Raw genomic sequence first — 14,202 nt, 5'->3', positions numbered from 1 at the left:
GGAATATAATGGGCTGAGCCTTGTATGATCAACACAGTCTGTACACAAACAAGATATATTCCATAATTTGCGAAGTACTCATTACAGTGGTTCCCAAAGAGTAGTTTCATAGCTGCTACTTGAGATGGAATAAAACTAAATTTACACGTGTTAATAAATTAAGATCTTGATCAGAAAGATTCAAAAATGCATTTTTAAAAGAAAATATATGAGTGCTCACTTTGGCAGCACATATACTAAAATTGGAACAATATATAGATTAGCATGTCCTCCGTGCAAGGATGACATGCAAATTCCTGAAGTGTTACATAAAAAAAGAAAAGAAAAGAAAATAGAATATATAAGTGGAAAGTCAAAAAAGGCAGCATAGAGAATTCTGAATAATTAATACTCTTAAGGATTGACAAGCATTTGAGTCAAGTTCACCATAAATTCAGAAAAGTGCATTTAGGAATTTAAGAAGACATAAACTATTATCAATGGGTTATTTTTGCCTCAATTTACACTAGCCAAGTCATGTATCCTCTCTCATTCATGTTTCTTGTAATCTTTTAAGTAATTCATAGGCCTAATATATGTTTAATGGAAATTTATAGAGATTTATGTTAAGAATCTTCACAATAAAATGTAAATCTCTGTTGATTATATTTCCATCATTAAGTGTTTAGTAGTACCTTCAGACATACTGTAGAAATGATGTATAGAATGTTTAATGCATTTATTCTATGAGGAGTTATAAATATAATATTGCACTAGACAGCTGTCACTGTCTTCTAATGTATTACAAGACAGTGTTGGTAACTGCTATGAATTTTAAAGATTTTTTTGTTACCAAAAAAGCTGGATAACTGGATATTAGCTTACTTAAAGTCACACTCCCTGAAGTCAATAAAATATACAAATATTTTTAAGTTCCAATATACTTCATACTACATTTTAATGTTAGATAAATCTGGACTACTAACTAAATATATAAGTTGAGTGATAAATTTTAATAAGGTGATGATAATATGTCAACATCAGGATATTTATCCAAGAGGAAGTCAGAACAAAGTAAAAACCTTTGTGTTATACATTTCTATTGTGTGGTTTTAGAGAACATTCCTTCAGAATGTTCATCCTGTATCTATACAATAGTTTTCCTTCACATTAGAACCTCCACACTCCAAATTCCACCATACCAGGTCAATCTACTAGCAACTAAACCTCTCATGCTATCTCTGCACTTTTGCATGGAATCCCTCTACTTTAAATATTGTCATGATACCTTTCCAAAGAAACAAACTTTCTAATCTCTTTATATTTCATTTGAATTTTTATGTACTTCTGATGAGTCCCAGTCTATACTTAAGTTTCCACAATTTTTAATTGTTCCAGCCCTATTTAATAACAGTGTGTATCACAGGGTCATAATCATGCTTGTATGTAGGAATTATTCTCTGAAAATGATGTAAGAAAGTAAGGCTTGTTCCTACAACAAGATCTCAAATTCCTTTAGGAGAGGGCTCAAAGACTGCAGTTGATCTTCCATAGTATCTACTTCAATGTTGTCATTTAGCCAAAAGGACTTACTGAATATTTCTTTGTATTATTAACACTGTAAAATGTATTATGAGTATAGATGTGAATAAAGATTATTGTCTATGCATAGAGTAGGCTGTGAATAAATGTTTCTTGTACAAATGAGTATAGACAGTAATACATTGTCTTTAGCCACTCTGTGCATGTTTCTGGATTTGTATATCTTTCCTCTGGACTCTAGAATTTCTGTGAAAGGGCCTTTCCAAGCATACTTTTTAAAATACATCTTCTAATGCAAACAGAAATTTGCAATACTTACCATTAAATTGTCAGTATTTAAGTCCAACAATTATAAGCACTTCAAAGGTGTTGGTGATGCCTAAGTCAAATAATAAATAAACTCTGATCTTCAGAGTGGTGTGAGAGAATAGAAGTGACACCGTATTAAGAGTCAGGGATCTGAACTCTATCACTAGATTTTTCCTATAATACTGGACATGTCACTTGGCCTCTTTAGACCCATTTCTCACATATTCACTCTTTAAACCCTTCTATCTCAAAATATGGTCTGTGGAACAGCAACATGAGCATCACCTAGGAACTTGTTAGCAATGCAGAACCTCAAGCCCCATCCTAGACATACTGAATTGTGGATTAAAATCTACATTTTCACAGGATTTCCCAGCTGATCTGTATAAACATTAGAGCTTGAGAGGCACTTCCCTAGACCATGAGATTCTTGATGACAAAGACTATCGTATTTGCCACTGTATCCCTTAACACCTATTAATGAGCCTAACACATAGTAGGCATTCAATAATTTGTCCAAAGGATGAATGAAAATGTAAAAATAAAGGGCTAAGATTGATTGCTTCTCTGGTCCTTTCCAAGTCTAATACTCTGTAATTGTAGGCCAAGTTTAAATTGGTTGATTTTAACATAGGCAAAATGGGACTTGAGACGGAATCCTGCTTGGGGGTGGATGTCCCTGACCTATTTTTCCATCTGCTAAATAACAAATTATATGCTAACTCATAGCACAGTATTCTAGATCAAATTAGATGAACACTGGAAACTAAGGGTGTGTGTGTGTGTGTGTGTGTGTGTGTGTGTGCTCCTTCTACAATTATTATTTGTATATACCCACTGAGATCCTGGATCTTGGCATTAAAGATGTTCAGTAAGTTTTTAGAAGTGGAAAAAGCCTGTCCTGGCCAGCTGTTTTTATAGCTTCTGTCTACTAACTAGCTTTAAATAATAATAGCAGAAAGAGAATGTATACCATTATTTGCAGAATGGTCAAACTGTGTGCACTGAATTTCTTGTCCCTCTTCCGCTACTAGTCTCTTGCTTTCAGAGAGTTTAAATAATCTCATACCCACTCCTGGGCTCCTGACTGCCCAAAATCACTTGGCCTTCACTTTCCTCTAAATATAAATTTCATAAGCTCATGTCTTTTGTTACAAGACTCAATTATTATAGCAACATTCTAAGTAAAAACAAAAATGCAGAAGTGTTCATATTGCAATAATATCTTCTAATATTTTTTGCCATTACAGTTTGAAAATATAGCTTTTGTTGTCTAATTACCAATAACGTTGAACAGAAAATACATTTGACCCATGGGGCGCCTGGGTGGCTCAGTCTGATTTTGGCTCAGGTCATGATCTCACAGTCCGTGTGTTCCAGCCTTGCATGGGTTCTGTACTGACAGCTTAGAGCTTGAAGCCTACTTCAGATTCTGTGTCTCCCTTTCTCTCTTCCCCTTCCCAGCTCGCACTCTGTCTCTCTTTCTCTCAAAAATAAATAAACATTAAAAAAATGAAAAAAAAAAAAGAAAATACAGTTGACCGTTGAACAACATGGGTTTGAACTGCATGGAATACAGTTGACTGTTGAAAAACATGGGTTTGAACTGCATGGGTCCACTTATGTGCACATTAGTTTTCCATAAATATAGTACAGTACTATAAATGCATATTTTTCCTTATGATTTTCTTTTTTTTAGTTAACTTTATTTTTTTATTTTTTTTAATTTATATTCAAATTAGTTAGTATATAGTGAAGCAATGATTTCAGTAGATTCCTTAATGCCCCTTAACCATTTACCCCATCCCCCTCCCACAACCCCTCCAGCAACCCTCAGTTTGTTCTCCATATTTATGAATCTCTTTTGTCCCCCTCCCTGTTTTTATATTATTTTTGTTTCCCTTATGATTTTCTTAATAACATTTTATTTTCTCTAGTTTACTTTATTATAAAAATATATTATGTAATATATAACATACAAAATATGTGTTAATTGACTATGTTATTGGTAGGGCATCTAGTCAACAGCAGGCTATTAGTAGTTAGGTTTTGGGGGAGTCAAAATCATATGCAGATTTTTGACTGTGTGGGGGTCCACTTTCCAAATCCTTGTGTTGTTCAAGGGTCAACTGTATCTATATCTGGGAACATTGGGCATCAAATTTGCAAGCACCCAAAATACAAAAAGGCTTTCACTTATTTCTGTAAAATCCTAATATATTATCTACCTTAATTCCTAGCCATATTTATTAAATAAATTGATTCTCCACAAAAGTGAATGTAAATGTGCTACTTCCATAATTTATATGACTAATTATGGTACCTTCCTGAAAATCTCCAGCAAATTCTCATCCCCTGACTTTCTGAACATTCTCACCCCTTACTATTTCTGAGTGAGTAGACTGTCCATCTATGAAGATTTGTGGGAACAGCTGGTGTTATGAGCAATGATGGCCAGAAAATCAGTGATAGAAATGGAAAAAAAAAAACCTAATGTGTCCTGCACCAAAACACTGTTGATACTTCAATTGATCATTGATACCAGCTTGCTAATACTGTATATCATAGATGCAAATAATAGTGTTTATTTATTAATACTAAGATTTTTAGCAGAATCTATATTAAAATGTATAATATCTAATAATTAAAAACCTTGCTGAGGGAGAGATATGACCTAGATTACCACAAATGGATTTGAAATTTGGCTAAAAAGCAAACCATGTAACTAATCCCACACATAGCCTTATTCTAACATTTTAAATTAGTTCATAATTAACATAACCAGAATGATTGAAAACTCTGACTTTCATCTTTTGACACTTGAAGTTTAACACTTTGTGTTAAAACATTTTCTGTTAAAAACACTTTGTTTTTAACAAAACATTAAAAATAACTGTGGTGCCAAAAAAAACAATTCACCTAAGAAACATTATTTGATGCTTTGAGTTATTCAAGTACAGTTTTCTTGTACCTATTTTATGTGGTAGCTCAGGTGTCTGTGGCATTCCCACTCCCATAAGTCAAACACCAAAACCCACCAGTGGCCAATTATTTTAAAATCTGCCTGGCATGCTCTAAAATCTAATTGACTCTGTTAAAGCACAATCTTTTTTTTTTTCCAGCTACAATGTACGGTTTTACTTTTTTTAATTTTTTTTATTTTATGTTTTATTTTTTAAAATTTACATCCAAATTAGTTAGCATATAGTGAAACAATTATTTAGGAGTAGATTCCTTAATACCCCTTACCCATCTAGCCCATCCCTCCTCCCACAACCCCTCCAGTAACCCTCAGTTTGTTCTCCATGTTTATGAGTCTCTTATATTTTGTCCCCCTCCCTGTTTTTATGTTATTTTTGTTTCCCTTCTCTTATGTTCATCTGTTTTGTCTCTTAAAGTCCTCATATGAGTGAAGTTGTATGATTTTTCTCTTTCTCTGACTAATTTCACTTAGCATATTACCCTCCAGTTCCATCCACGTAGTTGCAAATGGCAAGATTTCATTCCTTCTGATTGCCGAGTGATACTCCACTGTATATATATACCACAACTTCTTTATCCACTCATCCATCGATGGACATTTGGGCTCTTTCCATACTTTGGTTATTGTTGATAGTGCTGCTATAAACATGGGGGTGCATGTGTCCTTTCGAAAAAGCACACCTATATCCCGTGGATAAATGCCTGGTAGTGCAATTGCTGGGTCGTAGGGTAGTTCTATTTTTAGTTTTTTGAGGAAGCTCCATACTGTTTTCCAGGGTGGCTGCACCAGCTTGCATTCCCACAAACAATGCAAAAGAGATCCTCTTTCTCCGCATCCTCACCACCATCTGTTGTTGCCTGAGTTGTTACTGTTAGCCATTCTGACAGGTGTGAGGTGGCATCTCATTGTGGTTTTGATTTATATTTCCCTGATGATGGGTTATGTTGAACATTTTTTCATGTGTCGGTTGGCCATCTGGATGTCTTCTTTGGAGAAGTGTCTATTCATGTCTCTTGCCCATTTCTTCACTGGATTATTTGTTTTTTGGGTGTTGAGTTTGATAAGTTCTTTACAGATTTTGGATACTAACCCCTTATCTGATATGTAATCTGTAAATATCTTCTTCCATTCTGTCGGTTGCCTTTTAGTTTTGCTGATTGTTTCCTTCACTGTGCAGAAGTTTTTATTTTCATAAGGTCCCAGTAGTTCATTTTTGCTTTTTGTTTCCATTGCCTCTGGAGACATGTTGAGTAGGAAGTTGCTGCAGCCAATTTCAAAGAGGTTTTTTCCTGCTTTCTCCTCGAAGATTTTGATGGCTTACATTGAGGTCGTTCATCCATTTTGAGCTTAGTTTTATGTATGGTGTAGGAAAGTGTTCCAGGTTCATTATTCTGCATGTCACTGTGCAGTTTTCCCAGCACCACTTATTGAAGAGACTGTCTTTATTCCATTGGATGTTCTTTCCTGCTTTGTCAAAGATTAGTTGGCCATACATTTGTGGGTCCATTTTGGGGTTCTCTATTCTGTTCCATTGATCTGAGTGTCTGTTCTTGTGCCAGTACCATACTGTCTTGAATATTACAACTTTGTAGTATAGCTTGAAGTCTGGGATTGTGATGTCTCCTGCTTTGGTTTTCTTTTTCACGATTGCTTTGTCTATTCAGGGTCTTTCTGGTTCCATACAAATTTTAGGATTCTTTGTTCTAGCTTTGTGAAGAATGCTGGTGTTACTTTGATAGGGATGGCATTGAATATGTAGATTGCTTTGGGTAGTATTGACATTTTAACAATATTTGTTCTTCCTATCCAGGAGCATGGAATCTTTTTCCATTTTTGGTGTCTTCTTCAATTTCTTTCATAAGCTTTTGATAGTTTTCAGTATATAGATTTTTCACCTCTTTGGTTAGATTTATTCCTAGGTATTTTATGTTTTTTTGTACAACTGTAAATGGGATCAATTCCTTGATTTCTCTTTCTGTTGCTTCATTGTTGGTGTATAAAATGCAACCGATTTCTGTGCGTTGATTTTATATCCTGCAACTTTGCTGAATTCATGAATCAATTCTAGAAGTTTTTTGGTGGAAAATTTTGGGTTTTCCATATAGAGTATCATGTCATGTGTGAAGAGTGAGAGGTTGACCTCCTCCTGGATGATTTGGATGCCTTTTATTTCTTTGTGTTGTCTGATTGCTGAGTCTAAGACTTCCAATACTATGTTGAGTAACAGTGCCGAGAGTGGACATCCCTGTCTTGTTCCTGACCGTAGCGGGAAAGCTCTCAGTTTTTCCCCATTGAGGATGATATTATCGTTGGGTCCTTCATATATGGCTTTTATGATCTCGAGGTATGCTCCTTCTACCCCTACTTTCTTGAGGCTTTTTATCAAGAAAGATGCTGTATTTTGTCAAATGCTTTCTCTGCATCTATTGAGAGGATCATATAGTTCTTGTCCTTTCTTTTATTGATGTGATGAATCACGTTAATTGTTTTGTGGATATCGAACGAGGCTGCATCCCCAGTATATATCCCGCTTGGTCATGGTGAATAATGTTTTAATGTATTGTTGGATCTGGTTGGCTAATATCTTGTTGATGATTTTTGCATCCATGTTCATCTGGGAAATTGGTTTATAGTTCTCCTTTTTAGTGTGGTCTCTGTCTGGGTTTGGAATCAAGTTAATGCTGGCTTCATAGAAAGAGTTTGGGAGTTTTCCTTCCATTTCTATTTTTGGAACAGTTTCAAGAGAATAGGTGTTAACTCTTCCTCAAATGTTTGGTAGAATTCCCGTGGAAAGCCATCTGGCCCTGGACTCTTGTTTTTTGGGAGATTTTTGATTACTACTTCCATTTCCTTACTGGTTATGGCTCTGTTCCAATTTTCTATTTCTTCCTGTTTCAGTTTTGGTAGTGTATATGTTTCTAGGAATTTGTCCATTTCTTCCAGATTGCCCATTTTATTGGCATATAATTGCTCATAATATTCTCTTATTATTGCTTATTATCTGCCGTGTTGGTTGTGATCTCTCCTCTTTCATTCTTGATTTTATTCATTTGGGTCCCTTCCTTTTTCCTCTTGATCACACTCGCTAGTGGTTTATCAATTTTGTTAATTCTTTCAAAGAACCATCTTCTGGTTTCATTGATCTACTGTGGTTTTTTTTGTTTGTTTGTTTCAATAGCATTAATTTCTGCTCTAATCTTTGTTATCTCCTGTCTTCTGCTGGTTTTGGGTTTTATTTGCTGTTCTTTTTCCAGCTCCTTAAGGCGGAAGGTTAGGTTGTGTATCTGAGATCTTTCTTCCTTCTTTAGGAAGGCCTGGATTGCTATATAGTTTCCTCCTATGACCACCTTTGCTGCGTCCCAGAGGTTTTGGGTTGTGGTGTTATCATTTTCATTGACTTACATATACTTTTTAATTTCCTCTTTAACTGCTTGGTTAGCCCATTCATTCTTTAGTAGGATGTTCTTCAGTCTCCAAGTATTTGTTACCTTTCCACATTTTTTCTTGTGATTGATTTCGAGTTTCATATCATTGTGGTCTGAAAATATGCACCTCGAACTTTTTGTAATTACTTAGGGCTGATTTGTGTCCCAGTATGTGGTCTATTTTGGAGAACGTTCCATGTGCACTGGAGAAGAATGTATATTCTGCTGCTTTAGGATGAAATGTTCTGAATATATCTATTAAGTCCATCTGGTTCAGTTTGTCATTCAAAGCCATTGTTTCCTTGTTGATTTTTTGATTAGATGATCTTTCCATTGCTGTCAGTGGGGTGTTGAAGTCTCTAATATTATGGTATTACTATCTATGAGTTTATTTATGCTTGTGATTAATTGATTTCTATACTTGGGTGTTGCCACATTTGGCACATAAATGTTTACAATTGTTAGGTCTTCTTGGTGGATAGACCCCTTGATTATGATATGATGCCCTTCTGCATCTCTTGATACAGTCTTTATTTTAAAGTCTAGATTGTCTGATGTAAGTATGGCTACTCAGGCTTTCTTTTGTGGACCATTAGCATGATAGATGGTTCTCCATCCCCTTATTTTCAATCTGAAGGTGTCTTTAGGTCTAAAGTGGGTCTCTTGTAAACAGCATATAGATGGATCTTATTTTATTATCCATTCTCTTACCCTATGTCTTTTGATTGGAGCATGGAGTTCTTTGAAGTTTAGAGTAAGTACTGAAAGGTATGAATTTATTGCCATTATGATGCTTGTAGAGTTGGAGTTTCTGGTAGTGTTCTCTGGTCCTTTCTAATCCTTTGTTGCTTTTGGTATTTATTTATTTTTATATATTTTTTCATGCTTTCTCCTCTCAGAAAGTCCCCCTTAAAATTTCTTGCAGGACTGGTTTGGTGGTCACAAACTCCTTTAATTTTTGTTTGTCTGGGAAACTTTTTACTCTCTTCTATTTTCAATGACAGCCTTGCTGGATAAAGAATTCTTGGCTGCATATTTTTCTGATTCAGCACACTGAATATATCCTGCCACTCCTTTCTGGCCTGTCAAGTTTCTGTGGATAGGTCTGCTGCAAATCTGATCTGTCTTCCCTTATAGATTAAGAACTTTTTTTCCGTTGCTGCTTTCATGATTCTCTCCTTGCCTGAGGATGGTCGGTTTTTGTTGAATCTAATGGGCGTCCTCTGTGCTTCCTGGAATTTGATGTCTGTGTCTTTCCCAGGTTAGGAAAGTTTTCCACTATGATTTGCTCACATAACACTTCTATCCCTATTTCTCTCTCTTCCTCTTCTGGGACCCCTATGATTCTGATGTTCCCTTTTAATGAGTCACTGATTTCTCTAATTCTTAAATCATGCTCTTTTGCCTTGATCTCCCTCTTTTTTCTGCTTCTTATTCTCTATAAGTTTGTCCTCTATATCGCTGATTCTCTGTTCTGCCTCATCCATCCTTGCCAATGCTGCATCCATCTGTGATTGCAGCTCAGTTATAGCATTTTTAATTTAATTCTGGCTATTGTTTACTTCTTTTATCTCTGCAGAAAGGGATTCTAGTCTATTTTTGACTCCAGCTAGTATTCTTATTATCGTGATTCTAAATTCTGGTTCAGACATCTTGCTTATATCTGTGTTGGTTAATTCCCTGGATGTCATTTCTTTGTGCTCTTTCTTTTGGGGTGAATTCCTTCGTTTTGTCATTTTGAAGGGAGAAAAAAAATTAATGAGGTCAAAAAATTGAAATTAAAAAAATATTGAAATTAAAAATAAAACCACACACACACACACAAATCGAATAGATGATGCTAGATCCTAGGTGTGTTTTGGTATGGGTTTTGAAAGAGGTTTGACAGTTTAGAGAAAAAAAGGGGGGGAGAAGGAAACCATTTAAGTATTTGAAAAAATGAATTCACTGAAGTAGACTAAAATGAGATAATGGGAGTAAAATAGAATTTGAAAAAAATATACACAAAAGTAAAGAATATAGTAGAAAAAAATTAAAGAAAAATATTTTAATAAAAATTAAACATAAATATGAATTTTTTAGTTTTCTGTATTTAAAAGAAAGAAATGAAATGAAAAAGATAAAAAAGATTAAAAAATGAAAAAATCATTTGAACATTTGGAAAAGTGAATACACTGTAGTAAACTAAAATAAAATGATGGAAGTAAAATACAATTTGGAAAAATTTACATAAAAGAAAAAAGTATAGTAATAGAAATTAAATAAAAATATTTTACATAGAAATTGAAAGTAAAAATGAAGTTTCTCTCTTTCTGCATTCAAGAAAAGGAAACGAAATGAAAAACAGAAGAAAAGAAAAAGAAAGAAAAAAAAAGGATATTGTTTGAAAATTTGAAAAGGTGAATACCCTGAAGTAGACTAAAATAAAATGATGGAAGTAAAGTAGAATTTGAAAAAATTTACACATAAGTAAAAATATAGTAATAAAAATTAAAGATAGAATTTTTAATAAAAATTGAAAATAAAAATTATTTTTTTGTCTTTCTGTATTCAAGAAAAAGAAAAGAATTGTAAAAGAGAAAAAGAAAAAAAAAGAAATTTGAATAGATGAACCTACTAACAGATTGAAGTAGGACTGAAATTGCTTCATTTTCCCCTAGAAGTCAGTCCATGTAGCTCTTTATAGTCCATAAATTAAGCAGCGATGAGACTTGTGTTCTCGAAGAGTGAAGTTGGCCCAGTTGGGTGGGGCTCAGTGTAACAGCTCCACTCTCCACTAGATGGCGCTGCTAGCCTACTGGGGTGGATTGTTGTGGCGCTTTTATGTGCCTATGCGCATAAAACTGGAGCCACCCATCTACCCAGTCTGTTCTCCCAGATCAGCAATCGCACACCCATCCTCTGTCTTCAGCCCTCGTCCACTCCCCGCTTTTTCACTCTCCATGACCAGGCCCCAGGCAGTATCTCTCTCCTCAGTTTTGTCTCAGATGTGGCTATTTTCCCTGGCCCCTTACTTCTCAAGGACTGCAGGTTTGATCCATTCTGCCCCTCTGCGGGAATATAGGTTGCACCCAGGAAAGCCCTCTGGACCCTGTTGTTGCTGGTGCCCCGAGACTGTGGCCAGGTGCCAGCCCATGCCAGAAAATGTTTGCGAGACAGTGTAGCAGCAGCATTTCAGGGATTATGGAAAATCACAACACACATCTGGCACCAGGCTTCACCCTTAACAAACTTGCCCCAGCACCATCAAATGTGGCTGTTTTCTGGGGTCTGCTGGGACCAGGTGGCCTCAGCAGTCTACCAAATGTCCTTCCAGCAGTGGAACCACTTTTTCCCATGTGGCCCAAGAACCTCCCAGACCCCACTCCATTCCTGGGGTTTGCCCTTCCATCCAAAGCACTGCCAGGTAACAGGCTGCAGAGTTGCAGACTTTGCGCTCCCCTTGTTTACAGTCTTAATGGAATTTAAGCCTTCTCCTTTCTTATTTCTCCCTTTTTAGTTTAGTCCCTGTGGCTGTTTCCAATTTTCCACTTTCTCTCCAGCTGCTTTTGGGGAAGGTTGCTTTTCCCGTATTCTCCTCCCTTCCCAGTCTCTGACCTCTGCCCGCAAGAGCGGTTCACTACCTTTCATGGCTTCTCACTCCCCAAGTTCAGCTCTCTGCACCACATACCTGCTGAATTCTGTGGTTCAGGTTGCACAGATTGTTGTGTTAATCCTGCAATCAGTTTCCTAGGTGTTTAGGATGGTTCAGTGTTGGTCTGGCTGTATTTCATGGATGTGAGACACACAAAAAGCTTCCATGCTGTTCCACCATATTGGCTCCTCCCCCTCAAAGTACAATCTTGATAAGGGATACAAAGCAGTATATTCATTTCCAAGGTCTGCTGTTTAAAAAAAAAAAAAGTGCCACTGATCCAGTGGTAAAACCACAGGCTCTTGTTCTCTCACAGTTCTAGAGACTGGAAGTCTGAAATCAAGGTCTTGGTAAGGTCATTCTCCCTCTGTAGCCTCTACAGGTGGATCCTTCCTTGCTTCTTCCAACTTCTGGTACCCCCAGGTTTTCCTTGGTTTGTGGAAGCATAATTCCAATCTCTGCTTCTGCCTTCACATGGCTTGTCTGCCTATGACAAATTTTTCCTTTTATAATGTGACACCAGTCACATTGGATTAGGACTCACCCTAAGCCATTATGACCTCATTTTAACTTGATTACATCTCCAAAAACCATATTTCCTAAGAAGGTCACGTGGACAGGTACCAGTGATTAGGCTTCAACATATCTTTTTCAGGACACAATTCAACCCATAACACTGGACAAAATGACGTATGGATGCCTGGATGCGCTTTCAAGGTCTATATCCCTTTAAATCTTTTATTCAAAGTTGAACAAGGAATCTAATTTGCATTCTATATTACTAATTTTAATATATTATTTGTAGAACACTGACTAAATGTGATAACTCTGTAAGTGCAGACATGGAGATTCAATTTACTTATCTTTCTTTAATATCACTTAAGTATCTTCCAGATTCCACACTGAAAAAATAAATAGACATCTTGGAACTAAGATCAAGTACACAGTCGTTAAAGACTAAAGCCCACAGATGTCACAGGTTCCATGTGGTCAATGCCTTTAAGCAAACAGTCTGTTACAATCTGTACCAACTGATACTTCCAGATGGTGGATAAAAAAAGCTCCAGGGAAGCTACATTACTTCAATCTAGCCCTATGATAAATCAACTTGATTTTTTTTCTCCCTTAGGTAATGTAGGTGATTCTTAATTGTCTTCCTTCTTCTCCTTAAATTTGTCCTGAGGGAAAGTGAGTAGTACATAATTTGTTATTTAACGAGACTCTAATATTAATGTGGATGCTGATGGTGGATGAAATTGCAGTCCTTCTGTGTAATGACAAGCAGTTAAAGTAGCAGGATTGGATAAGAATGTCTTAATGAAAGCACAATACCCAAGACAAGCTCTATTAGAAGCTAGTGATACACTCTTGTAAAAGAAAATGATGAGTCGATCAAACACTGCCAGAACAATGCTTTTCTGCAAGAACTTTTGGAATATTTTGCTGCTAGACCTGATTAACTTAAATGCAAAACAAAATAAGCAGGCGGCAGTGACATTTTCTGTACTATAGGGAGGAGTGGTATACCAGGCCCCTTGCACCTAAGTCTCTCTGAGCTTTTTAACTCTTGAACATAGGTTTAAAGATACCCCAAACTCAGATCAAGTATGCTTCTAGGCAGCAGGAATACAGGGATCCCTAAGCCAGCCAGTAGCTTACCTGCTCTAAATCAATGTGCCTTGCTAGTGTCACTATGCTGACTTGTACTGTGGTTCTCACCCTGCTTTTGGTATCATATTCTAATAGGTGGCGTAGTTGCTATAACTAGATCTTGTTCTTCTGCCTGATTTTCTGCCTAGGTTTCTACACCATTCTTCCAATTCTGGTATTATGACTAGTCACTGAGTCCTGGAAGAACCTTGATTCCATCTTAAATTACAGTTCTATTGCTGGTTTAGGATACCTACTGAAGACCTACCTAAGGTCCACTGACTGCTATTTCTATCTGTATTGTCTGTCAGAACTTAGTGGCAGATCTCCTTGGATCTCAGTTTATGCTCTCATAGCTCATATTTTTGTCCTTCCCTTCTAGTAATCAGTCGGATATGGGTTCCAGTCAACCTTGCTCTTAGCCATTCTAAACACAAGTTATGAATTGGGAAAATATTTTGGAAAAATTTGGGAAAATAACTATAGGGGTGCCTAGGTGGGTCAGTCAGTTAAGTGTTCAATTCTTGATTTCAGCTCAGGTCAGGCTCCATGCTGACAGCACACAGCCTGCTTAGGATTCTCTCTCTCCTTCTCTCTCTCTCTTCCCCCCTTCAACCTCTCTGCCCCTCTCTCTCTCAAAGATAAATAAACTTTAAAAAATGATAACTCTGAACAATCAG

At 36.4% G+C, this 14,202-nt stretch overlaps 1 non-coding gene across 1 annotated transcript; it reads left to right on the top strand.

The window, feature by feature from the left end:
• The first annotated feature begins 212 nt into the window (after positions 1-212).
• LOC125932442 (U6 spliceosomal RNA) lies at positions 213-316 on the top strand. Its single transcript, XR_007460610.1, has one exon. It is a non-coding gene; the product is annotated as a U6 spliceosomal RNA (small nuclear RNA).
• Positions 317-14,202: the final 13,886 nt, after the last annotated feature.

Source organism: Panthera uncia, chromosome X (genome assembly GCF_023721935.1).
Source record: "Panthera uncia isolate 11264 chromosome X, Puncia_PCG_1.0, whole genome shotgun sequence".
Lineage (NCBI taxonomy): Eukaryota > Metazoa > Chordata > Mammalia > Carnivora > Felidae > Panthera > Panthera uncia.
Note: the sequence above shows the minus strand (reverse complement) of the source record. Positions and strands in the feature narration are given on the sequence as shown.